General features: G+C 50.6%; 1 protein-coding gene across 8 annotated transcripts in view; it reads right to left on the bottom strand.

The window, feature by feature from the left end:
• Positions 1-18,037, bottom strand: part of ATP2B4 (ATPase plasma membrane Ca2+ transporting 4) — a 98,114-nt gene extending 80,077 nt beyond the window's left edge. For 5 of the 8 annotated variants that reach the window (XM_040462010.1, XM_040462006.1, XM_040462005.1 and 2 more), the window contains exon 1: positions 17,613-18,037. The gene's annotated coding sequence lies outside the window, so the exon portion shown is untranslated. Of the gene's footprint in view, positions 1-16,340; positions 16,438-17,612 lie in introns of those variants that run through there. The other 3 variants (XM_040462001.1, XM_040462004.1, XM_040462003.1) reach the window with 2 other exon arrangements.
• Between the last annotated feature and the right edge of the window lie 6,875 nt (positions 18,038-24,912).

The raw sequence follows: 24,912 nt of genomic DNA, 5'->3' as shown, positions 1-24,912 counted from the left end.
TATATATATATAGCCACAGATAAAATCTACCCAGCCTCTTTTACACACACATTTAAGAGAACGAAGGCAGGAAAGCCTCACAGTTCTTTCCAACCAGAGGCCAGTATGAGAGCATCAACCCAGCAGGCGGAGCCAGCCTCTCGGCCATTAGGGAGTAATTCCACTCAGGTTTATAGGGGGCTTGAATTAGGGTGTTCAATATCTTCCTCCAGAAAGCCTGGCCCTCAGCTGAGCCTGCTGTAAAAGCCACCTTGCATTTATAACTCTCACTTCAAACACAAGTTGGCCCGCACCTCCACGTGGGATCCAGACACACAGAGGGAGGGAGGGAACTTCTCAAAGGCAGTTCAAGAGTTGCAAGTTTTCTGCCCTCTCTCTGATCTCTTCATCCCAGGTTCAGACCTCTGCGCCCCACACAGGCTGGCTCCAGACTGTCCACTTTCAAGGAAAAGGCCTCAGGCATTCGTATCTTTCTTTCTCTTCTAAAATCACACCGACCTTTTGCTTCTCGTTGCCTGCTATTATTGGATTCCCTGGACCATATTTGAGACTGAGTTGTGGTCAGTTCCTTATAACGTAGGAAAATGGTCACAATGCAGTCAGGGTTGGGTAGGAAAAAATTAGAATCAAAACCACAATATTTAAGGGTGGCTGGCTGGCTCAGTCAGTGGAGCATGTGACTCTTGATCTTAGGGCTGTGGGTTCGAGCCCCACGTTGGATGTAGAGATTACTCAAAAATGAAATCTTAAATGGGGCACCTGGGTGGCTCAGTTGGTTAAGCGTCCGACTTCGCCTCAGGTCTGATCTCACTGTTTGTGAGTTCGAGCCCCACATCAGGCTCTGTGCTGATAGCTTAGAGCCTGGAGCCTGCTTCAGATTCTGTGTGTGTCTCTCTCTCTTGAACCTCTCCTGCTCATGCTCTGTGTCTCTTTCTCTCTCTCAAAAATAAATAAACATTAAAAAATAATTAAAAAAATGAAGTCTTAAAAAGAAAATCTTTAAAAAAACTTGAATATTTAATGTGTCCCCAGCTTTAAAAAGGGTATATACTTACCTACATATATAAAAGAATACAGAGACTATATCAAAATGTTAACGGCTATCTCTGGGCTTACAGACATCTTATTTTCTCCTTTATGCTTTTCTGAATTTTCCAAACTTTCTAGAATGATCTTGTGTGGAAGCAGTACAGAGCTCAGGTCTCTAGAATCTCAGAGGCATGGTTTCAATTCCACATCCCCCACTTCGTAGCTGTGAGACCTCAGATAAACTATTTTATCTCTCTGAGCCTCAGTTTCTTCTCTGGAAAAGGAGAATACGAATGACACTTTGCTCACAGAGTTGTCCTGAGGAGGGGAGGAGGTCATGTGATTTCAGCATTTGGTGTGGTGCCCGACATAGTAAATGCTCAGTAAAAGTTACAGATTTTTATGCATTCCTTTTATAATCGGGAAAGGGGGGGGTCTGTAAAAATATTAAAAAACCACTTTGCTCAAAATCCACCATTTGAATTAAAGGACATTGGGAGAACCACAAAAGCCTTCCAGAACATACAGTCTCACTGCAAATGACTGGGACAACATAATCGTCATGTAAACCGGAGTTTAGGTATGTCGTGTCTGTATGAAAAGGGAAAGGTGTCAAATGAGGAATGATGAGTAATTCATGGCTGGGGAAAGGAAGTAGAGATGTTTTTTTAGAACAACACACACACACACACACACACAAGACTAGATCAGACCGCAGAATAACTGATCAAACTAAAGGTAGCGAGCTGAAGAAAAGCATACAAACTAGAAAGTCTGAAGAAAAGATTCCGTGAGTGAGGAAGCAGGGGATGTTCTCCCTGCAGAAGGTAACAGAGAGGCAGGGCTGCCTGGGGCTCGGGCAGGATGACTAAGGAGTTGGGACATGGCCCTGACTTCACGTGGGCCACATGTTCGCTCCCTGTCAGACATGGGACTTTGGGTTCGGGACCACGGACGGGGCGAGTCCCAGGGAGCTCTGAGGTGCAGCTGTTCACAGCAATGGTACAGGAGACAAGCGAGAACGTTCACTCCACCCATCCAAATAGATTGGCCATCCCGGACTGCCTCATGAGCCCTGCCCCCCTTTGTGCCAAAGATACTAATGGAGGTTGGACAGCAGAAAGGAGTGGAATGGGAATTAGCACCATTGTCAAGAGTCTAAAATGGAGCCCCGGCCCTCCTCCCACCTCCGAGCCATGGCCATATAGTTACATAGAGTTATACAGTGTTATCTTCCTGGCATGGGTCCTGGGTCTGAGGGGCAGAGAGGTAATGGAGTGGGGAACAGCTGGGCTCAACAATTCTGGGGTGGGGGGCAAGCAGAGTCTCCTGGGGCACTGGCTACTGTTTCTTTTCACACGCCAGTCACCCAGCTTCCCAGGAAGCTCCCACCCCCAGTCTCTGCCACCTGAACCCAGCTAAGCACGAGCTGCTTCCTGGGGCTGTCACCCCATCCTGGGTGCCCTTGCCTCCGCACTGAGAAGCTTTATTTTTCCTACTCTAGGTTTGCAAATTCAAATGCCTAAGGGACCAGGCAGGCACAAAAATAAGCAAACCAGGCTTAGGTGATGGGGGGGTGGTGGTGGTGGTTAAGGAAACCGGCAAACACTTGTCTGAATGGGGCAGGAGTTCCTCAGCTCCTGCTAAGTGTTGCCATGAGGAGTAGGTTGGCCAGTGTCGTCAGCGCTTCTGACTTTTGAGACAAAGCAAGCAACGTGGATTTCTACTTGAAATCTCCTGATTTTTAAAATTTTCGTAACCAATCACAATTAATCTGCAGGGCTGTTTGGTAGGAGGAGACAGAGAATTGGAGAGTTGAAATGTCCCTGAAGTGCCTTTAGGTCAAACTGCTCGTGTGACACACGAACGAATCAAAGCCCGGAAAGGTTCAGTGATTTCCCAAAAGCAAGAGAGCGGCCTGATGGTTCCAATCCCAGGTCTCCCAACTTCTAATCTAGAATTCATTCCCCTAAATGCCCCTGCTCGTCACGAGGAGGCCTTTGCAAGTATTCAGGCACGAGATGATGAAGTGTTGAACAGAGATGGCGACCCCGGGAAGGAAGAGAGTAAACTTGGCTATGATCTCGACTCGAGTCTGATGAAAAATTTCTATTTGTTTATTCAGTTATTCATCCATCCATCCAACATTTAGTGATGATCATTCCATGAACCAAGGGCTGTGCTAAACACTGGGTGTTCAGAGATGACTAAGGCAGCACCCCTCTTTCTGAGTAGCTCCCAGGCTGTGAGTGGGCTTGGCTGACGCTGAACAGAACCAGCCAACTGATGGGAGCCTGGCAACCGTGCTGTCATAGGCCTGCTCGCATCGACTCTTAGCTAATATTCACATCTTCACTTCCTCTGAAAGCATTCCTCTTACCAGATGCCATCCTCGAGAAACTGGGAGGGGACTGGAGAAGGTCCCCCCATTCCCAGAGGGCCTGGAGCCCTTATGGGTTCCATAGGCAGCAGCAGGAGCAAGGACCAGGACTCAACCCAGGCACTCAGTGCCAAGCCCCTTCCGGCTCAGGGAAGGTATGTTCTTTATGCATTACCTTGGCCAAGCGGCTATCTCATCCCAGCTAAAGTTTCTGTGTGGGTGTGTGCTGGGGAGAGAGGAGGAGCTCCCAGACCGGGACTCTCCTGCCTGTTTATCAAGGGGCCTGCTCAATTCTAATGGCAGTGGGCAGCTGACCTGGGTGACCGAAGAGTAATGGCATCCTCGGGTCACAGCTTCTACAAGCAAAGAGAGTATTGTGGCCTAGTCTGCCCCCCTCCATCAACAAGAGACTTCCCAGCGTTGGCTCTCATAGCACCTACTTCCAGGGGGAGGACTACAGGGCAGGAGCAAACAAGGTAACATGGTCGCTGCCATTCTGCCTTCTTTTCTAGGACTCTTGTTGCGCAAATAGGAAGCACAATCTGGGAACTGGCATCCAGAGGGTAACCGGTCACAGGAAATGATGGAACCCACAGTTGGCCCCTGGGGGCCCCTTGGTGGAGAGTTGCGGGAGGTTGGGGCCTCCGGGCCTTTCAGTTACTGGAGGATAATGGGCTCTGATCCTTTTATAAATGTACTGAGCCCAAGGGTTAGCAGGGAGCAGGTAGGCAGGCTCATGGCGGTATCCACGGAGACGAAAGAGAGATGAAGGAATGGAAGAGGAAAAATTTAAATTCAGCGAACGCCTACTATGTGTCAGGGGCGTACAACTTGAGAAAATTGAGTCCAGAAAGTCAAATAATTTGTCCACGGTCACACGGTTGCCCAGGCAGACTTGTATCCGGTTCCACCGGACTCCCCCAAATCCTCACTCTTATAGAATACCATGCTGCTGGGTTTGTGAATGCTGACCGGATGACTGAGGACACAGGGCATAGCTACCAAGAAAGGCATGGGAAGAGATCCAGGATTTGGTAAACTCCAACCCCTGGGGCTGAAAACCCAACAGAAATTAGCATTCTTTTCTCTAGCGATGGAACACCTTGGCATTCCATTTCCTAGTCCCAGGAAACAGATTTTCCAGTGTCAGGGAAATCTCCTCCTCCCCTCACTGGACCAAATATCTTAGGTCAGATGTACCAGACAGGAAACACAGATGGGTCAAGGGCCATACTTTCCTTTGGACTCCTCCACATTGAGGGACTGTTCCTAATGTCCCCCATCGAAGCGGACTATGAGAGTTGAGTGGAGATCAGAGGCACACTCAGTTGGTCACCCCAGTGTGTTTCAGTGGACAATTCTCCAAGGATTAGAATGTGCCCTTTTTCCCCCCTCTAAACATGGGGAGCCCAGGAGTATAGAAGATACCAAGGTAAAATTCACTCAACAATTTTTTACTGACAACTTACCACGGGCCAGGTACTACTCTAGCTGCTTGAGAAACATCAGAGAACAAAGAGATGAAGAACCTTGCCCTCTTAGAGTCTACTTTCCAGCTGAATCAAAGTAAAACAGTTCTTTTTCTTGGTAAGGGTTGCATTATAAGAAGGCATGAGTCTTGGTGTCTGACAGGCCTGGGTCAAAGATTAGCCCAACGCTGGATGATCCAAGCCTGGATGATCTCTGGATGATGATCTGGGAGCAAGCTACTTAACTCACTGGGTGTTAGCTTTCTTATCTGTAAAATCGGGACAATAACATGCTGCAGTAATGCTGTAAGGATTAAAAATAATGTACATTCAATGCCTGGCACGTCACAGGGTTCACAAATGGCAATCTTATTTTTCCAGGCCCACCTGAACCCACAGATTCTGGGAAAACTCGCAGAGTTTGAAAGCAGGGCATCATCTCCACAATGTCCTGGAGACAGTTTGGTTTGGTGAAGAGCATAGTTGGGTTTGAACCCACCACCTGAGGTCAAGGAATGTCCCCTCTAGAAACATCTGCTCCTACCCGTAGCCCCTGTGGAAGGGCGAGGCCTGGGTCATCATGTTTGATTAGTTCCCCCACTTCCCTCCAGCAGGTCACAGGTAATTGGAGCAAGGGTGGACACACAGGACCTAAGCTGGAATCTGTATCTCTTGATATCTCTTTGGACTGAGAGACTGGGTTAATCTACTTGGAGAGCTAAGAGGGAAGGTCATATGGATTTGGAGGCTGAACCCACTGCCTGGGTTAACCACGATGGGTGCTGAGCACACGGACACACGGGAGCAGAGAAGGGAATGCGTGCAGCCCCGGAGAGAAAGCACGGTCCACCCAGGGGCCACACTTGCCCCCACCAAGTTTTGTGATATTTCTCTGTCAACTTCTAGTAAGCCCCCTTTCACTCTTTTTTGCTGCTTTGAGTGGGTTTCTGCTCCTGCAACCAGATGATGTCGAAGACGAATCCTGCACCTGTCTCAGAAGGTGGTTGTTGTGACATAATGTGAAAGCAGCTGGCATTTAGTTGACATTCAATAAAGGCTGTCGAATCTCTCCGTGTTCTTGTCAGTCCGTCACTTGGCAATGGAGAGAAGAAATCTCTAGATGTTCTAGCCTAGGGTTGGACCTCAGCCTTATGTTATACGAATGTCTTCATTAAGCTGTAAAATGAAGACGCTGTTGACTTTATTGCCTGCTGGAAATATTAAATGCGATCATCCAAGTTTAGTATGTAGCACATGATGGATGGTAGGTCAGACGATCACTTCTACTGTTGTCATTGTTATTTAAGATGCGTTGTGTTGGGTCTTGATCTAGGCAAGGAGGGAGGATGTGGGAAGAGCAGCCTCTGGAGTGGGCAGTGAGAGAACAGAGAAGGATGGGCTCCGTAGTGGGGTTAAGGGGCTGGGCAGCAGAGAGAAGGAACAGAAGTGAGCGGTGGGGGATGAGCAGGAGCCCTAGAATGAGAAGCCTTACGCTTACCTAGCACTTCTGTAGCCCTAGCACTTTAGTGTTGATGCAATGCTCTCCCTACCCTATTTCGTTTGCCCATCAAAACACTCCATCGGGTAGATCAGGAAAGGTGACAACATATACAGGTTATGGACGGGAAAGTTGAAGGTCAACAGAGATCTGTGTCCTATGTGCCACCCAACTCTAAATCCACTTTTTCTATCCTGAGACAGCAGGCTACCTCTGGAAAGTAGGGTGGAGGGGCTGAAATGAGAAGAAGCATGGGAGGAGAAATTGGACAGTTTCTCTGGAAAGTTTGCTTTTTCATTCCAGGGTTTCATTCAGATCCTTTCTGGGCATCCCAGCAATGGGACAGCTCTGCCCCATCAGGCTCAGAGGCTCTAGGATGTAAACAGAGGACTGCAAAGTCAGACAACACGGGGATGCCAGCCTAAGGACCGGATATACAGGCTAAATGACTGCCCAGCTTCAGCATCAGGCCTTGGCCCAGGAGAAGTCTTCTTCTGGCAAAGGACAAGGGCATGTCCTTCACCATCTGGCCACAGGGCCATTGGTAACACGGTGCTGCCCTACAATGGTCCCCAAGGCCCCTCTCAGCTCAATTGTGTATGGAGTCTAGGCCTTATGTCTCTAAAGTCAGGAGTTACCTTTCCCTGTTCTCCAAGGACACAGATTCAAGTTCTCTGGGACACTGTGCCATTCAGGGCTTGCCGTGGGCCCCCAGGCTCAGGACACTTGTCTTTGAGCTGAAAGGAGTGATTCTTAGCCACTCTGCATCCTGGAGACATGACTTCTCCCCAGATCCTCACACAGTGCCCGGCATACGGTTTGTGCTCACTTCATGTTTGTTGGATGAACAAATGAATATGCGAACAAGCAAATGAATGACAGATTGGCTCCGGCAATAACATCAGCAATAAAACCAGCCTGTGCTGTCACATTACAGCGGCCCCACCATGCTGCTTCTTCGCTCCCAAATCAGAGCTCGGCAGCCAACCCGGCCCAGAGGAAGGTGGAGGAAGGTGTACAGGGCAGAGCACTTCCCCTTCAAACTTCCTCTGACCTTTCGGAGGAGTCACACCCTGTGTGAAAGGGCAGGGCCGGGGACACCCAGGCAGGAGGAAGGTTCTGCCCACCCCTTTCCAGGACTTCTGCTTCCGCTCTCAATCACCCAGCTTCTCCCAGCTCCAGGCCCACTCTCTGGGAGGAGCTGCGGAAAGTACCAGAAGAGACCCAGCTCCATTAGGAGCTACACGGCGATCAGGGCGGTGCAGGAGAGCTCCTCCTTTGCATTTTCCTCACTGCTAATGACCCAGATTGGTAAGAAGGGTAGCAGCAGTTACAATCATGGCACAGCACTTTTATGGTTTCCGGCATCTTCCAAAGTGCTTCTATCACACGACCTCACCACACCACACGTCATCCCTGGAGCGGCTGGGGTGCTTCTGCCTGTTACTTGGGTAGAGAGACTGGGCAGTGGGGAGGTTGGGTGTTGAGCTGGGTCACGAGTGCTGCACGGATGGGGTCAGAGGCTCAGTCACGGACTTGGAGTGGGGAGAAGTGGGGTCTAACGCTGGCTCAGCATCAAACTATCAAACCCTCCTGGCGTCCTTGGGCACGTAAGTCTCCGGGTTTCAGGTTTCTCACTTGCCAAAGAGGATACATTGGACCATTCTTCCAACTCTGTCCATCTCAAATGCTCTGGCTCAGTAGCACGAACAGCCACCCCGCCCCCCAGCCAAAGCCTGGTAACTGACCTCCCCTGCACCAAGGTCAGAAAGCCCCTGGAAGTGTGGATGCCAGCTGTGTCTGTCCTAGCGATGCTAACAGATGTCATCTGAGTGCATCCCACAAAGAAGGCTGTGGTACAGACGGCAGGCAGGAAACATCAAAAAAGCATCCTAATGGTCCACAAGCACCAGGAGAGCAGGCAGGCAGCAGGCTGCTGCTGAGGCCAGACGCCATCCGGCTGCCACACGGGTGCTGGCTCAGACACAGGCCGGAGCCATTCCAGTGGGGGGCAGCAGACGGCCTCCCTCACCTGCCAGAGCATCTGACTCTCCAGGACGCTCAGTGTCCTCTGCCGTCCGCCGGATGCAGCATCTCAGCTCTTCGTCCCAACCCGCCTCCCCTCCCCCAAGCTCTCCTCCACCTAGCCTCTCTCCTCCTTCAGATCCTGTTTGGCAATCACCTCCTCCAAGAACAATTCCAGGTGAGCCCTGCCAAATTCTGGCCTCCACATTCCTACTCCCATCCTTCAGACCCCAGCATCACCAGGTCATGTGTCCCTGTGCCAGATGAGGCTTCCTGTGTACGATCCTGCTCTAGTCTGCCCCCAGATGGGGGGGGGAAGAATAGAGTGGATGTTCCCGAATTCCTCCTTTCTGACAACCCTCCATCCTCAGCTCCTAAAATATGAGGCAGGGCAGCCAGGGCACAGGAATAGGGCACTACGGACGGACAGCACTCTCCTCTCTCCCCAGGGGCAGCTGACCTGGCCAGTTACCAGAAATGCTAGTGCTGGAAACTCACCCAGAGTCTGGACAAGGGTTTGGCCAATGTGTCTACCTCCAAGGCCAAAAGTCTGGATGGAGAGGGAGGACAGGCTGGCCCAGCAGCTGGCCACATTTCTCCAAACCCAACCCATAGTTCGGATGAAGACCTCGTCTCTCTATCCCACGGCGCTGACTGTAGTCCCTGATTTCCAGTATTTCCTAATATTAATACGAGGCCGAACCATGTGAAATGCCATCTGTAGGTCAAAAGTGGTTGCATATTGGCAATTTCGTATGGTTCGTGGTGCAATCTAATCACTCTGGGAAAATCATGTTCGCTAGGAGATGGTAAACTCCCCGAAGGCTTGGACCTCTGTATCTCTCTCTAGCCAGTCTTTCTTAGTTTCTGGCCTAGAACATAGCAGAATCTTAGCTTCGGGAGATACTGAGCCAGAACTTCTTAATTGAACATCCAAGGCAGGTAAGGTGGGGAATCTGAGGACCCGTCCTACTCCGAAACCTTAAAAGTGGTTGTCTACAGGACAGGTTCCTTTATGACTCCCCACCTCTGGCCATCCTGGATAGAGGGATGGAAGTTGGCCACAGGCTACTACCTTGTGCTAGACTCTAAGGTAAAGAGTTTGGTTTGAGCATTGAGAATTTTACCCCTTTGTGGGAAAGGAGTCTTGAATCGGAAATGCCTTTGTCCAAGCTTGGCTTCATTTTACAGTGGGGGAGACAAAGGCCCAGAGACATCACCACCTTAGTCAAGGTCACACAGTAGGCAAGAGTCCAGGTCACCAGTTTTCTGACTCCCAGTCCCATGCTCTTCTGGCAGTCGTGGCAGCCCATGAGAACAAACTCTGCCCTGTCTGCCCCCTTTCAACTTCCTGTCTCGCGCTCTTAGAGGCTCCCTAGCAAGACAGAAGGGGAATTGATGAAGGGATCAATAGCCCCCTCCTGCGTGAAAAGAGTCCTGAGTCACACCAGGGTTTCCAGGGAGGGGAGAGAGAGAGAGAGACAGACAAGAGAGAGAGAGAGAGAGAGAGAGAGAGAATGGCTGCCCTGTAAACCTGATCTCTCTCCAGAGCTGGGACCAGGCTGGAAAGGCGGGGGTGGAGAGTATGGTGATCTGGGTCACTGACAGTGCAGCTGGTACATGGTCCTTGCCAAGAAGGGGGACCAGAAGGCCTTGCTTAGCCCAAGCATGAAGGCTTGGGGCAGGCACTGCCGAGTTCTTTCAGAATCACTGAATTACAGAATTCAGAAGGGATGCGAAAGCTTGGTCAGAAACCGCCTCAGGGTGATTGGTGGATTCCTCCTCTTACAGCCCGGGGCATCCCCTCGAAAAGTAGGTGGGTGATTCTGGAAGCCTGCTGCTCTTAGGCTTCCTCAGCTGGCCCGTGGCCTGGTGAGCAAAGTCCTGCTCCCACCTGTTGCCCCTGGTCCAGCTGGCCCACCCATTGTGCCCCAGCTGCCCCCACCAGGAAAGGGAAAGCCCAATGCTGACAGCAGCAGGGAGAGAAGGAAGCCTCCCAGAGGTAACTACGTCATCAAGAAGGTCCCTCCATGTGCTGTGTGGGGCTGGAGGAGCTGAGTCACTTGCAAACCCCTTTGCCCCTAAATACTTTTGCATAATCTCTAAGCACGAGGATATGCTCCTATAAAACCATTATCATTACTGCTATGACATATTCCACAATTAACAATAATTATATATCATCTCATATCTGTATTAAAAGTTGTCCAATTGGGGCGCCTGGGTGGCGCAGTCGGTTGGGCGTCCGACTTCGGCCAGGTCACGATCTTGCGGTCCGTGAGTTCGAGCCCCGCGTCAGGCTCTGGGCTGATGGCTCAGAGCCTGGAGCCTGTTTCCGATTCTGTGTCTCCCTCTCTCTCTGCCCCTCCCCCGTTCATGCTCTGCCTCTCTCCGTCCCAAAAATAAATAAATGTTGAAAAAAAAATTAAAAAAAAAAAATAAAGCATTTAAAAGTTGTCCAATTGTCCCAGGATGTCTCTTACAGTCTTTTTTTTTTTTTAACCCAAGGTCCAGTTAAAGTTTACATATTGCAATTGGCTATTATGTTTTTTTTTTTTTAATGTTATTATTTTTGAGAGATAGAGTGCAAGCAGGGGAGGGCAGAGAGAAAGAGAGGGAGACACAGAATCTGAAGTGGGCTCCAGGCTCCGAGCTGTCGGCACAGAGTCCGACGCGGGAGCCCGAACCCAGGAAACGCGAGATCGTGACCTGAGCCGAAGTCGGACGCTTAACCCACTGAGCCCCCCAGGCACCCCTGGCTATGATGTTTCTTTAGCTTCTTTACATCTCGACTGGTTTCTGTCTTCCTGCCCTTCTCCCCAAGCATATCATTTCAGGGCTTCTTTTAATGACCTTCACTTTTTTGAAGTCTCAATCAGTTGTCCTGTGGAATCGCTCACATTCTAGATTTGGCTTTGGTCTCCTCGTCATTAGGCTCCACAGACACACGTTTGGCGAGACTATAGCTGATGTGGCTGCACATAGAGCACATCAGGAAGAACTCACGCCAGGTGGTCCCACTACTGCTGATGTTTGGTCGCTTGGTTAAGACGGTCAGTGCCGGATGTCCCCGTTGCAAAGACAGGTTTTTCTTTTTGCAAGGAGTAAGTAATCCACCAGGTGATACATTGAGATCAACCTTTGATCTAATGATTTGTGTCATTCATTAGCAAGCCCAGCCTGAACCAGTGACTATATGAGGGGCTGCAAACTAGTACATTTAAAGTTATTGCCTCCACCTTTCATTAGCTGGCATCCCTGTGTGAAGAGTGTTCCCTCCCTGCTCCACTTTCGCTGTCAGAATGGATATCTTTTATTCAGCGTCTTATAATCTATTACTGTTATTCTTTTCAACGTTCAGTGTGTCCCAAAATTGCCCTGTGGGAGCCCCTTGAAGCCAACTCATGAGTCTTTTTGCCATGAGCACATATGTTTCTGGCATAACATGATTCAGGTGTACTTTCTCAGTCCCAGATTTAGAATCAGCCATTTCTCCATGGAGCACTGCTTCCTCTTAGGGGCAAGTGGTATTTAGAAATAAACATCTGGGCGTGAGGTGTCTTCTGTGCTACCGGGTAGCAGTACTTCTAGACCCTTCCAGTGAACAGACCTGGGAGATACATAAAAAATCACAGGGTTCTGCCTCACCTTCCCCCATTCCGTATTTTTGACTCTCTTCTTCCAGATCAAAACCCTGACTTCCAGAGATGTCAATATACTCATCTGATCTATCCTACAACAAACAAAAAACCGTTTCCAATTTATGATGCCAACCCCATGACCAATAACACAATTAGAGAGTAAAGTTCAAGATTTTTTTTTGGTAGTCCTTTTTATCCTGAGAATATACATTCCACTAAGAGTCAAGGCATTAAACAAAAAGATTACTCGAATTAATTATTTTCTTTGTAGAGGAATCAAATTGATACTCAGGTTCATTGTTTCTGTTGTGGTTGGCTTTAGGGTTTGCTTTTTTCTTTCTTTTGGATCTATGTAACCAGGTAAACTATTTACCTCGTTCAGAAGTCAAAACTGTCTAAAATAGTAGCATTAGTAAAGTTTCATTCCCATCTCTATCTTATCTATCCTGTTCCTATTCACCCTACAGGGAACCATTTATATTAATTTCTGGTTTATCCTGTGTGTGTGTGTGTGTGTGTGTGTGTGTGTGTTTGCAAAAAGTATTCTGATTTCTCCTGTTTTCTCAACAAAAGTGCATGCTCTATACACGCACTCTTCTGCATCTTGCATTTTGCATTTAACAACACATCCTACAGGGATGCCTGAGCGGCTCAGTCAGTTAAGTGTCCGACTCCTGATTTCCACTCAGGTCATGATCTTGCGGTTTGTGGGCTCAAGCCCTGTGTCAGGTTCTGTGCTGACAGCGTGGGGCCTGCTTGGGATTCTCTCTGCCTCTCTCTCTTAAAATAAATAAGTAAATATTTAAAAAATATATATATATCCTAGAAATCACAGCATGCAAGTTCACAGGGCTCCTACTCTTTTTTTTGGCTGCATAGTACTCCACTGTGTGGCCGTACTCCTGTTCATTCAGCCAGTCTGTTAAAGATGGGCATTGGGTGGTTTCCAGTGATTTCCTTTCCTGCTGCAAATATGCCTTTAAAGAATCACCTTGTGCATATGTCTTTTTGTATCTGTGAATGTGCACTTTCTGGATAAATTCCTAGAAGTAGGATGGCTGAGTAAATGCATATGTTGTTTTGTTAGATAGTGCTAGCTTGCCCTCTGTAGGAGTTGTACCGGTTTGCACTTTGAGCACTGATTTTGCAACCTAGGTGAATCTTGCTAGAGGTGTTCTGAGCTGAGAGTTTCCCTGAGTCTGAGAGTCCTTGGTCCCACCAGTAAACACACTGCCTCAAGATCCTCTGGTCCTAGTGACCTGGCAGAAAGGCAAGAGCAAAGGGGTCTCACTGATTCCATTCCAGTTCATCATTCTGAACGGTCCCAGAGATTTCTTTTGTATGTGTGTGTGTGTTTATTTATTTTTTGAGAGAGAGAGAGAGAGAGAGAGAGAGAGAGAATGTGAGTGGGGGAGGGGTGGAGAGCGAGGGAGACACAGAATCCAAAGCAGGCTCCAGGCTCCGAGCTGTCAACACAGAGCCGGACGCGGGCCTCGAACCCACTAACAGTGAGACCATGACTTGAGCGGAAGTTGATGTTTAACTGACTGAGCCACCCAGGTGCCCCATATGTGAATGGTCCCAGAGATTTCTATACTTGGGAAACCAGAGCACAGAGAAGTGATGGGGCTGAAAACTTCAGCCAGAGAGGAGCTAGAGTGGAGAAGAAAGGAGGGATCCTTGGCCTTTGGTCGCCTAAGTCCTCACCTCCCTTTTCTCTCCTTTGGCCTCTGCACCATCCCACCCGCCACTCCCCAACACAAATTGGTTCGAACCCCTCCTGTGTTGCTCCTGGGGAGCCCTTGGCTCTGGTCCTAACTTGATCCTGCCTGGTTTCCCTCTTCAACCCACATTCCTGTGGGCTGAACACAGAGAACTGGCTTCAGGTGGAGGCAGAATTCAAAAGTCCCTGTCATTTCTCTTTTAATATGTGCAGAGGAAATAAGTCAGTGGAACAAGACTGGCTCATCCAAGGGAAAGAGGAAAGAGGAGACAAAGGGATGTTGGAAGAGGAAGCACCAAACATTCCACACAAGCCTTGGGGACTCCAGCCCGAGGGCCTGCTTCATTTCTATGACCCACTCTACAGATATCACCCCGTCTGACCGAGTACCATTTGCGGATGATAGGAATGAGTGCAAGTCCGAGGCGCAGGGAACCGGGCTGGGAAGAGTACTGTCTGAGGGCTAGGCTGGGGGAAAGACATCAAAGGGCTGGAAGAATTCCTCCACGAAGGCAGTGAGGCCCAGGGTAGAGCATTCTTCCTCAAGGTCAAACCGAACACCTGGGTCAAACTAAGCCAAGCAGGACTCTTAGGTCCTGGGGAGCCAGAACGAACATCTTCCTTTCCTCCCTCCAAAGCTTCCTGGATCTGGAAGGCCCCACAAGGGCAGGGCTTATCCATGTCTTTGGGTGCTGGGTCTAAGACAGAGAACACAGGCAAACAAGAGAAAAAGGGTCCATGAGGATTCCCGGGAGAAGCTAAAGGGTGGCAGTTTCCCGTGGAGGGTTGAGTTGCCGACAAGGGGCAGCTGAGTCAGAGCCAGGACAGCCCCCAGCGCCCCTCTTCCTCTGAAGACCCTCCAGCCAACGATGCTGGGGAAGAGTGAGGCTCTCCAGTTATCATGGCTCAGGGACCTCCACGCCCTCCTCCTCACCGCTTTCATACCTCCGGCAAACTAACTGGGCATTCCCATTTTGACTTCTCTTCAGACACCCAAGATCACAGAAATCGGACAAATCTGACTCAGCCACGCCCTCCCACCATTAAAGTGGGTGCGGGCTTTCCATCGTGCGGCGGGGAACTGAAGCCCACAGGGCAAGCTAGGCAATCGGTCCCAGGATCTCCCCAAATGTCACTTCCTTCTTTCACCAAACATTGCCCAAGCACCTTAGAACGTGCCAGGCACCGCGCTAGGTGCTGGGAGCCCCGGGGCTAAGCCCGTGCCTCCGTCGACTTGCCCTTGAATCCGGCCAGGGACGCGGAGGAGGCAGCCGGACGGGGAGGGGACGGAGGCTCGGGGAGGCCGGGAGGCAGCAAACCTGAGCTCTGCGGCGGCTCGGAGCGCCTCCCGCGCAAAGTACTCGCAGGAGCGCGGAGCCGAGGGGGCGGGGCCGAGCTGCGGGAGGGGCCGCGACGGGGCGGGGCCGCCGGCAGCTTCGGGCCCCGGGGCCGCGGGTTTGCTGCGGCCAAGGCGGGAAGGGAGAGAAGGTGCCCCCCGCCGCCCCCGCCCCGCGACTCAAGGCCAAAGCGGGTGGGGGGAGGGGTAGGCAGGCGCCTCGGTGTGCGCTAAATAGGGACCTGCTCCTCAGCGAGAAGCCCTCCCCGAGCCCACCAGAATCTGTCCCTAGTCAGAAAACTGAAAATAGGAAGGCCAACTGCTGGGAGGGTGGGATTATGGGCCCCCGCCATGGAAGGGCGCGCGCGCGGGGGGGGGGGGGGGGGGGGGGGGGGTGGGGCGTTGGTGATTTCGAGGTTGTACCTCGGCAAGATGGTGGCAGGGAGGATAGGGCTCCCCAGAAGGAGAGAAAAAAAAAAAAAAGGACTCCCCTCCTCCGCCCCCCCTTGCCTACAGAACAAGGGCATGGATCTTGTCTTGGGTCCTCGGCCCCTGGGGAAGGCCTCATTCCCTTCTGGATCAGAAGACAAGGGTGCCCTTGGGGTGCAGTCAGATCAATCATCCAACGCCTCAAAATGAAAATTGATTCCTGTTGTTTCCTGGGCCCCCACTTAAGCTCTCCTCCAAGAGTCCTTTGCTTCCTTCTTCCCAGTTTCTAAGCTCCCACCTTTACCACCCCTCCAACCAAACCAGCTGGGGCAGAGGGCAGGTGCTTCCTCTCCCTCCCCACCCCAGACTGACCCCACTGATCTGTGGGGTCCAGGACCCACCTCCCGGAGCCCGCCCCCCATGCCACCACCCCTAGCCAACAGGGAACCAGGCTCACTAAGCCATCGGAGCTACCACCGCCTCCTGTCCTCCTCCTCCTCCACCTTCTCCCAGCCAGTCCGTCCGGACCCCTAGGCCCCTCTCCACGGCCTGTCCCTGCCTTGGATGACCCTCTCTTCCCTTTCTTCCAGAGAAAGAGGGCCCGGCGCTGAGGGGGCTAAAGCGGGGCTCGGTATAGGAAGGTCGAGAAGGGGCATCTCTGAGGAGGAGCTCCAGGAGGGAGAGGATCTGCAGCCTCCTGCCAGACACCCCACCCAGAGGAGGAGATGGCGCTGTAGCCTGGGATTCACTTCCCCTCCCCCGCCGCGTCAGTTGCGTGCCCGCGATTTCTCCATCTGACATCCCCCCTACCAGGCCAGCCGGCGCCGACACCGCGTCTGCAAGTTGTTTTAAGTCCGGAAGGAATGCCCGGGGGAGGCGCCTCTGGCCAGCCGAGTGCCCACTCGCTCCCAGGATGCGCAGGCCACTCCCGCGTTCCCCCCTCCCGCCCCCGCTGCTGGAGAGGAGCGGTGGGTCCTTCGCAGACCTGGGGGAGTGGTGAGGCGGGCCTCGCCTTGGGGAGGGTGCCAGCCGGCCTCATCCATCCCAAGAGCCAGCCAAGTATGCGAGGGAGCGAGCGGGTTGCAGGAGAGCAGGAGCGACCAGCCCAGCCTTCATTTCCAGCTCTTCTGCAAGGGCGCAGTGGCCCAGGACGCTCAGGGACCCTCCCAAGGACGCCGGTGACCAACCCCCAGCCGCCCAACGCTCACCGGCCCCACAGGCACCGGCCTTGGATCTGCAAACTTTCCAACTTCACCCCCTGCTCTTTCCTCTCCTCCGGGACCCGAGATGTGTGGGGCGGTGCCCTCAGAGACACTCATACAGTTGGTTCTTGACGCTCGGCACACACTCAACAACAGCGGGGCGAGGGAACTCCCAGCTTTTTCCACAGCTAATTATAGACGTGAAAGTCTGAGGATGTTTTGCAAGCGGCAGAGAAACTGCTGAGGTTTCTCTACAAAGCTAAAGAAATTTAATTTGTGCACTCCCCTTCCCCATTCCCCTCCTTCGACCTCCGCCCACCCCCCAGTGAGCCCCTCGGCCGGTCCCCACGGCAGCCCCTCCTTCCTGTTGAAGATTTCTTACTCGGTTCTTTCTTTCTTTCTTTTTTTTTTTTTTCCATCTCTCTTTGGGGCTTCGGAGAAAGGGAACAGACGCGGAAAATATTTTTGCAACAGTTTTCCATTCTGCGTCTCATTCCCAAGCCAAGGGGGAGGGGGAGGGCAGGAACGGATGGGGGAAAATAAATGCTTTTTCCAAAAGCTCAGTTTGGGTGTGAAAAAGACAGCCCCTCCATTTCCTTACCCCCACAGCCCAGGAATGACAAAAACTAGGAAAAGAGAAAGAAATCACTTGTTTGATTATATGGTTTCTCAGAACGGAATCTAGGAAACACAGTATTTGACAAAACTGTGCGCGCGCGCGCGCGCACACACACACACACACACACACACACACACTCCAAACCCAGTCGCAAGAAACATGCTAGGAAGAGGAAATTCAGGGAGTTTTTAGAAACCATTGAGAGCAAAGAAAGAAACAAAGTTTGCAAATCGCGACTCAATCCATTCTCTGCAAGCCTACCTCTCTTTCTAGCAAAGATCCAGGCTTCTCCAAGCGGGACTCTCCCTCCGGGTTTCCATGGACGGGGTGGGGTGGGGGTGACCACCCACCGGTCTCCCCAGTGTGGCAACCACGCTAGAGATGCTGGCTTTGCTCTCTTGCCTTTCCAGCTACGGCCGGGGAGTGGGCTGGGTCTCCTCCCCCAGCCCTCCCAAAGGGAAGGACCTCTCAGGTTCCTGGGAGAAAATGGGTGCAGGGGAGCTGGACGGGTGTCTCCGGCCTAGCTCTCTTCGGAGGGATCGTTTCCCAGGAAGTTCGTGCTCCCCTCCTCAACCCCCAGCTTTGGACGGTCTCAACAGCAGAGCTTTCTTAAGAAAATGCTTGTCATGGCAACAGCTCCAGCCAACTCGGGCCAGACTCCGGCTCACCAGCTCTCCCGGAGCTGTGCGGGAGGAGAAGGGGGAGGAGCGAGAGCTGGAACGGAGGTGGGGCTTGGCTGGAGGCCAGACCATTACTCTACTGTTAAGGTGGCCCGATTTGGAGCCGCAGCTGCTTCCTGGTTTGTCTTAAGGGGGAATGGCGAAATGGAGGGGAGAAATCCTTTCTTGGGTTTCCACCCCGCCCTTGATGTCACTTGTGGGAAGGAAAGTAAGGGTGGGGGGTTGGAGGTGGGAAGTGGATGTGGGTGGCGGTATTCAACCGTTGCTGGGTGGAGGGAAAAAAGGAAGCCTCTGCTGGCGGTTGGCTTCCTGCGGCTCCTAACCGGGCCTCTCAACCTCTTAACTCACTCAGACCCAGAACCCAGAAGCCCAAGGTGTCTGCGGAAATTGTGCCCCCGCCCCCCCCCCCCCCCCCGCTCTGAACCCTTGCAGAAAAGGGGGCTCCCTGGAGGAGAAGGAATCGCCTTGGATGCACACAGGTACACAGCTGTGCTTACCCATAAATCTTAGCACACATCTCCTCACCCAGACTTCGCACACACAATCCTGGGTCATATTCTGCTCCCTCTTGCCTCTGTGCCGACCAGAGGCCCATCCACAGTGCACGATAACAGCTGTCCTCTTTTCAGCCCTGCTATGTGTGGGCTAAAGCACATGGCATTGTTTCCAATACTCCTGGCCATCTTGGAAGGTACTTATTATCCTCATTTCAGAGTTGAGGAAATTGAGGCTCAGTGGTTGGACCAAGGTTATACACCTGATTAATGACAGAGCCAGGATGCAAAGCCAAGTCAGACTGACTTCAAAGCCCACGGACCTTCCCGCTTTTGTATCATGCTCCGACACACATTTCCATTTTAATTTGCACACACGCAGACATCCACGCACACTTATATACAGCCTAGAAACTGTTAATCACACCTCCACAGCCACACCCCCACCAACATTGTGCAAGAGTGCCACCCCTAGCTCTCGCCTGGATTTTGCTTGTGGCTTTCAAGTACAAACATGCACCATCAACTGGTTCACAGAACGCATCTGTATTGACTGATATAGTCCCACACCTACCTCAGCACACCCGTCATTTGTATTCATATGCTTGTGGAGGGCAGGTTGACATACACTTCACAGGTTTGAGTTGTACACTGTGTAGTGAAGAAGGTGACCTACCAGAGCTTCAGGGGTTGGGGAAGAAGCCTCTTAGATCCTAACCAGCCCCTCAGGCTGCACCTGTCCTGCTTTGCATCCTGTCCTCCCTGCCCCAGGATGAAGAACCGTTTGCACATGCAGAAACCGACTTGTGAATTACACTCCTAAGGTTTACTTTCCTCCTGGCCTTTACCATCCTCCCCAATTTCCTAACATTTGGGTCCTTCCCCCCGCTCCCCCCTCTTTATTTTCCTATCCTACTGTTTCTCAGTAACCCATCTGCATCCTATTTCTGACCTTGGGAAAGTTAAACAGATCAAAGGAAGGACATATTTTTAGACTTGTTGCGCTGGGCTCAGCGCTTAGAGCTCCCGACTGTGGTGCGGGAGACTGCCTGCCACCATGCCATCACCATCTATCTTGGGAACGAGGTCTAAGATAATCCCCTGCCTGTCCCGTGCCTCTCCTCTCCAGCCCAGCTGGTGGAACGTTGCAGGGGTGTGGAGGGGACTTTAGGGTCACCTTCTAATGGAAACCATCCGTGGACTTCTTTTCCAAGTTTCACCCTCCTTGGCACTTAGAGGACACCAAGGGTGAGATGTGTCCTCTTTCACTCCCTGCCCCCCTCCCAACTTCTCTGGGCCCTCCCACCCCACTCCCCAGGGCATTTCCATGGAAGAAGCAGGGATAGAGACCATACCTTGTTACGGTTCGGAAAGTCCTACCAAAATGTCGGCTTCAGGAGCCCAGATCAATTTGGGGGGGAAGGCATGGGAAATGGGAGGAAAGGAATCAGCCGAACACAGCTTCAGATTTAATGCCTTGTCAGGCTCCCTGCTGGATTGCAATAACTTGACATTTTAAAGCCCAATGAGTGTCGGTCAGTCGCATCTTTATCATGAGAAAGCCGGTCTCCAGGATGGTGCTTTAAATGTATTAAAATATATTTTAAGCTTCTCTGCAATGGCTGTGCGTGGAAGCATTGCCTAACTGTTCAGTACACTTGTCTTGGGGGAGTAACAATTTAGGCCAGATGTGTGGTCCCATTAAAGGAGAAGTCTACTTTGGCCGCCTGGCAAGTGGGGGCTGGAACATGCTGCCAGTTCGTAGCCAGTTAGTATTTGAAAGGCAAGATCCTTTCTTCAAACTCCCTGGGTCCCAGGGAGACAGGCCCTGTTGGGGAGGTGCCACCAAAGAGGATCTTAGGTGTGTCCCACCTCTGGCTGGCTGGGATTCATGGGCAGACCGGGAACATGGCTTCCATGATAGCTTTTAGGTAGATCCTCCCTTCTCTCAGAGCCTAGTGCTCCCCCTGCCCAGGTGGGGGCTGTGGGATAAGAGAAGAGGAACCTTCCACCCTATTCCAACCCCCCAGCCCTTGTGTAGGCGGGAGACAAGGATGTGAGAGGGTAGGTCAAGGTGGCTCTAGGGCAGCTGCAGCCTGGTGTCTACAGCTTAGTCAGCCACGGAAACCTGTATTTTCTGGAAACCAAGAAGCCTCGGTGCCTTGTTTCTTCCAGCAGCAGGCTTGAGGTCTATGACACTGGAGTTGCGCCCCTTCTCCCTACCATGGCAAGAGGGAGGGCACTGCCTCCAACACCAGAAGTTCCTGATTGGGCTGTTGTGTATGGCTAGCTGCCCTAGCCTCTGAATAGCCCCTTTTTCTTCTTATCCACACTGCCCCCTTGACCTTACACGTTCTCTGCTTCATTAGTTCCAGCCTGGCTTTCCTCAGCTAGGCCATGGCGTCCGCAGAGCAGGCCGGTTGTGGCAGGGAGGCCATCACTGTGGACCCTGTCCCCACTCCTCCTCTCACTTGAAGAAAATGCAGTCGACCTTGTCTCTCCCTTAGGTGCTGAACATAATATGCTCCTCTGGCCTCTTGCGAGCTTCCATCTTGAGGTCCCCAAATCACACTTGCTGTTTGCCCTCACCTCCCTGGAATGCAAGCTGCCTCTCTCCCTTCTGGAGGCATCTGCTGTCTAGAACAGCAACCATCCTCCCCGCACCCAGACCCGCTTCTTTAAGACGCTCTTTCTCCTCGCTGTTAACATGGGAACTGTCATTTTATTAGAGGTCCCACCACTACTTGACCCAAACTGAGCCAGCTACATCCTTTCCTGAGGTTCTTGAACCTAAGACCACAGAGAGGACAAGTCTTGATTCCCTCCAGCGGTGTGCATCGTGAGGAGTGAGGCTCTGGAATTATCAGCGGCCATGTTTCCTGCACATGGAAGAAGGTTGCCAGTGGGAAAGAATAAAGCTTACATGGGGAGAGAGGCCAAGAGGAAAGGTGAAGAGAGGCCTGGCAGCATCTGAATCAACTGTATCTCATATCCTACTATGCCCTCCCTGTTCCTACAAATGAGTTAGTTACATGACTCATTTATGCATGCATAAGCTACACTGAATTGGGTTTTTGTCCCTTGTATTAAGTAATATAGAAAGTGACGTAGGGGGACCTGGGTGGCTCAGTCAGTTAAGTGTCTGGCTTTTGATTTCGGCTCAGGTCATGATCTCACGGTTGTGAGATCAAGCCCCCGAGTCTGGCTCTATGCTGGGTGTGGAACCTGCTTAGGATTCTCTCCCTTTCTGTCTTCTCTGCCCCTCCCACACTTGCACACATGCTCTCTCTCCCTCTCTCTCTGTTAAAAAAAAATTATATATAAAATATTATAATATATTATATTATAATATATAATATATACATATACACATACATGTATAATATATATTATACACATATATATAATACATATATATATATTATATATATATATATTATATATATAATATATATATATAACGGAAGGAAAGTTATATAGAAACCTTTTGAGCTGGTATCTACCATTTAGATACACTCATTTCAGTGAATTTTATTTATTCATTCTATTCATTACTGAATATGTACTATTCAACTCAGTATGTCTATTGCTTCAACATCTATTGGGTCCAGACAAGATATACAGAGATAATAAAGCTTATTGTTTAGTGGAGGAAAAAGATATATTCATAGCATAAGTAACCACAATAGAAGGTGTTATACTCTTTGAAACATATTTGTTGAGTGCTTACTATGTGCTAGGTAGTACTTATTAAAAAGCGAAGTTGCAGGAGCCCCTGGGTGGCTCAGTCGGTTTAAGTATCTGCCTTCAGCTCAGGTCAGGGGTTCTCTGCTGTCCACACAGAGCCTGCTTTAGATCCTCTGTCCTCCTCTCTTCCTGCTCCTCCCCTGCTCATGCTTTCTCTCTCTCTCTCCCAAAAATAAATAAATAAAAACTTAAAAAAAATCTAAAAAAATAAAAAATAAAAAGTGAAGTATGAAAATACAGTAGTCCCCCCTTATACATGGGGGATATGTTCCAAGACCCTTAGTGGATGCCTGAAATCGTGGATAGTACTGAACCCTGTATACTCTATGTTTTTTCCCATATGTACCTACATATATACCCATGATAAAGTTTAATTTATACGTTAGGCACAGTAAGAGATTAACAGCAATAACTGATAACAAATCAGAACAATTATAACGATATACTGTAATAAAAGTGATATGAACATGGTCTCTCTCCCTCTCAAAATATCTTTAAAGAAATTTTTTTTTTGTTGGGCTGAGCACTGGGCATTGTATGTAAGCGATGAGCCACGGGAATCTACCGCCAAAACCAAGAGCACACTGTATACACCGTATGTTAGCCAACTTGACAATAAATTATATTTTAAAAAGAAATACATGAATAAAATAAAATAGAAATTTTTTATGTTTATTTACTTTTGAGAGAGAGAGAGAGAGAGAGAGAGAGAGAGAGAGACAGAGCACCAGTGGGGGAGGGACCGTGAGAGAGGGAGACACAAGGCCTCAGCAAGCTCCAGGCTCCGAGCTGTCAGCACAGAGCCCGATGTGGGGCTCTAACTCATGAACCCTGAGGTCATGGCCTGAACTGAAGCCGGACACTTAACCGACCTGAACCACTCAGGTGCCCCTCTTTCTCAAAATATCTTAATGTACTATATTTACTCTTCTTGTGTTGATATGAGATGATAAAATGTCTATGTGATGAGATGAAGTGAGATGATTGACGTAGGCCTGTGACATGGTGTCCAGGCTGCTATTGACCTTACGGTACATCAGAAGAAGGATCTTCTGCTTCCAGAGTGTGGTTGATTGTGGGTAGCTGAGATCGTGGGGAGGGCAACTGTGGATGGGGTTGGTGGAGGAGGCTACCACACTTCCGTGGAAACTCCAGGGAGTGACTATTTCCGACAGGAATGTGAGAAGGCTCTAGAAAGGAGACAGTATTTGGAGGTACCTGAAGCACCTCGAAGAGTAAGCTGTAATCTGTTTTGGACGGATGGGAGGGGTGAAGCCATGAGGGTAATGGCGTGAGCAAGGGTACGGAGCAAGGGTAGGAAGAATGGAGTGAAGGCTGGCGAGACCGGCTGGGGCTGGACTACTGAGGGCCCTGAGTGGCCTCTCCAGGTCTGCATCGAGCCCGCTCGCTGTGGCAACAGTGTGGAAGGTAGATTGGAAACCTAGGTGGCAGGCAGGGATGGTCCATGCCCAGGGCAATTCTGGGCAGTTTCATATAACATAGTTCTATATGACACTGTCCCTGTGTTCTAGAAGCATCTGATCGAGTTGTGGAAACACATAAAATAGATAACAACAAAACACTGTGTGATCATGTCTAAAAGTTGGATCTAGGTGAAAAATCCATAGAAAGTCTAGTGGAGAAGCTGAAGATGGGCTGGGAGCCTTTGGGGGATAGCTTCTTACAGTTGGTGGGGCTCCAGCTGGACTTTGAAATTCTTCTCAGTGTCTCTCTTCCCACTCCCCTGCAGAGGAGTCTGGTGATAGCTGAAGGCAGGCAGTATCTGTCCCATGCCCTTAGTCCTTGTCATACATAACCCAGGGCAAGGGGAGGAAACCGGATCCGGGAAGACAGAGCTTGGGAAACTAATGTAGCTCCAGGTTGGGCCTAAAGGCTTGGGGACAAAGGTGCCCCTTTAGGGACTGGGAGTAAGAGGGCCAGGCAGATATATCAAGACAGAAGGCCATAATATCGGCCTGGGCCAAGATGACAGGAGATAAAAGGAGGCTGCAGCTAGGTGCGAAGACAGCCAAGGTTCATCTCCCAACATATTGTAATCAAACAGCTAACTCTCAGGTCTGTGGTGAGGGTTGCTTCTGGAACCGGATAGGGAGGACTCTGCCCCTGGAAGGCAATGGTGACTTCAGCTGGGAGGGTCCGAGGGAGACAAAGGATGGACAGTTCCGGCTGTATTTTTATGAGAGAGGAGCAAATCTCAGCAGCTGTCTCAGCAGCAAGCCGGCCCATTTTTCCACTGCAGGAACCTTGCTGGGTCCTCCACGGGAGGCCTGGCTCCCAGCTCACCCCCTTGCTGGGTGTGGGTGGTCATCTACTCTTGACAAGCAGCAATTTCATTTTTCCCACTTCCTGCAATTCCTGGGGAGAGGACTGGATGGGACAACCTTTACTGAGCTCATTAGAAAGCGGGGTGTCTGAATCTGCAAGGGGGTGATGCAGAATTAAATCACAGCCCTCTTTCTTTGCTGGCTTAGAGGAGCTGGACTCGGAGGATCGCAGATCTCTGTCACCACAGAGGTCTTTGTGGCTCGACCTTTGTTGGTTGGGGTTTTGGTGTTTTGCTGTGTTGACGGTTTCGTGCTCTGATTCTGGCAATAACGAGGTTTGGTGGGGGTGCTAAGA

Source organism: Herpailurus yagouaroundi, unplaced genomic scaffold (assembly GCF_014898765.1).
Source record: "Herpailurus yagouaroundi ecotype Mexico unplaced genomic scaffold, PumYag 308, whole genome shotgun sequence".
Lineage (NCBI taxonomy): Eukaryota > Metazoa > Chordata > Mammalia > Carnivora > Felidae > Herpailurus > Herpailurus yagouaroundi.
The sequence above is the reverse complement of the archived record's forward strand: the minus strand, read 5'-3'. Positions and strand labels throughout refer to the sequence as shown.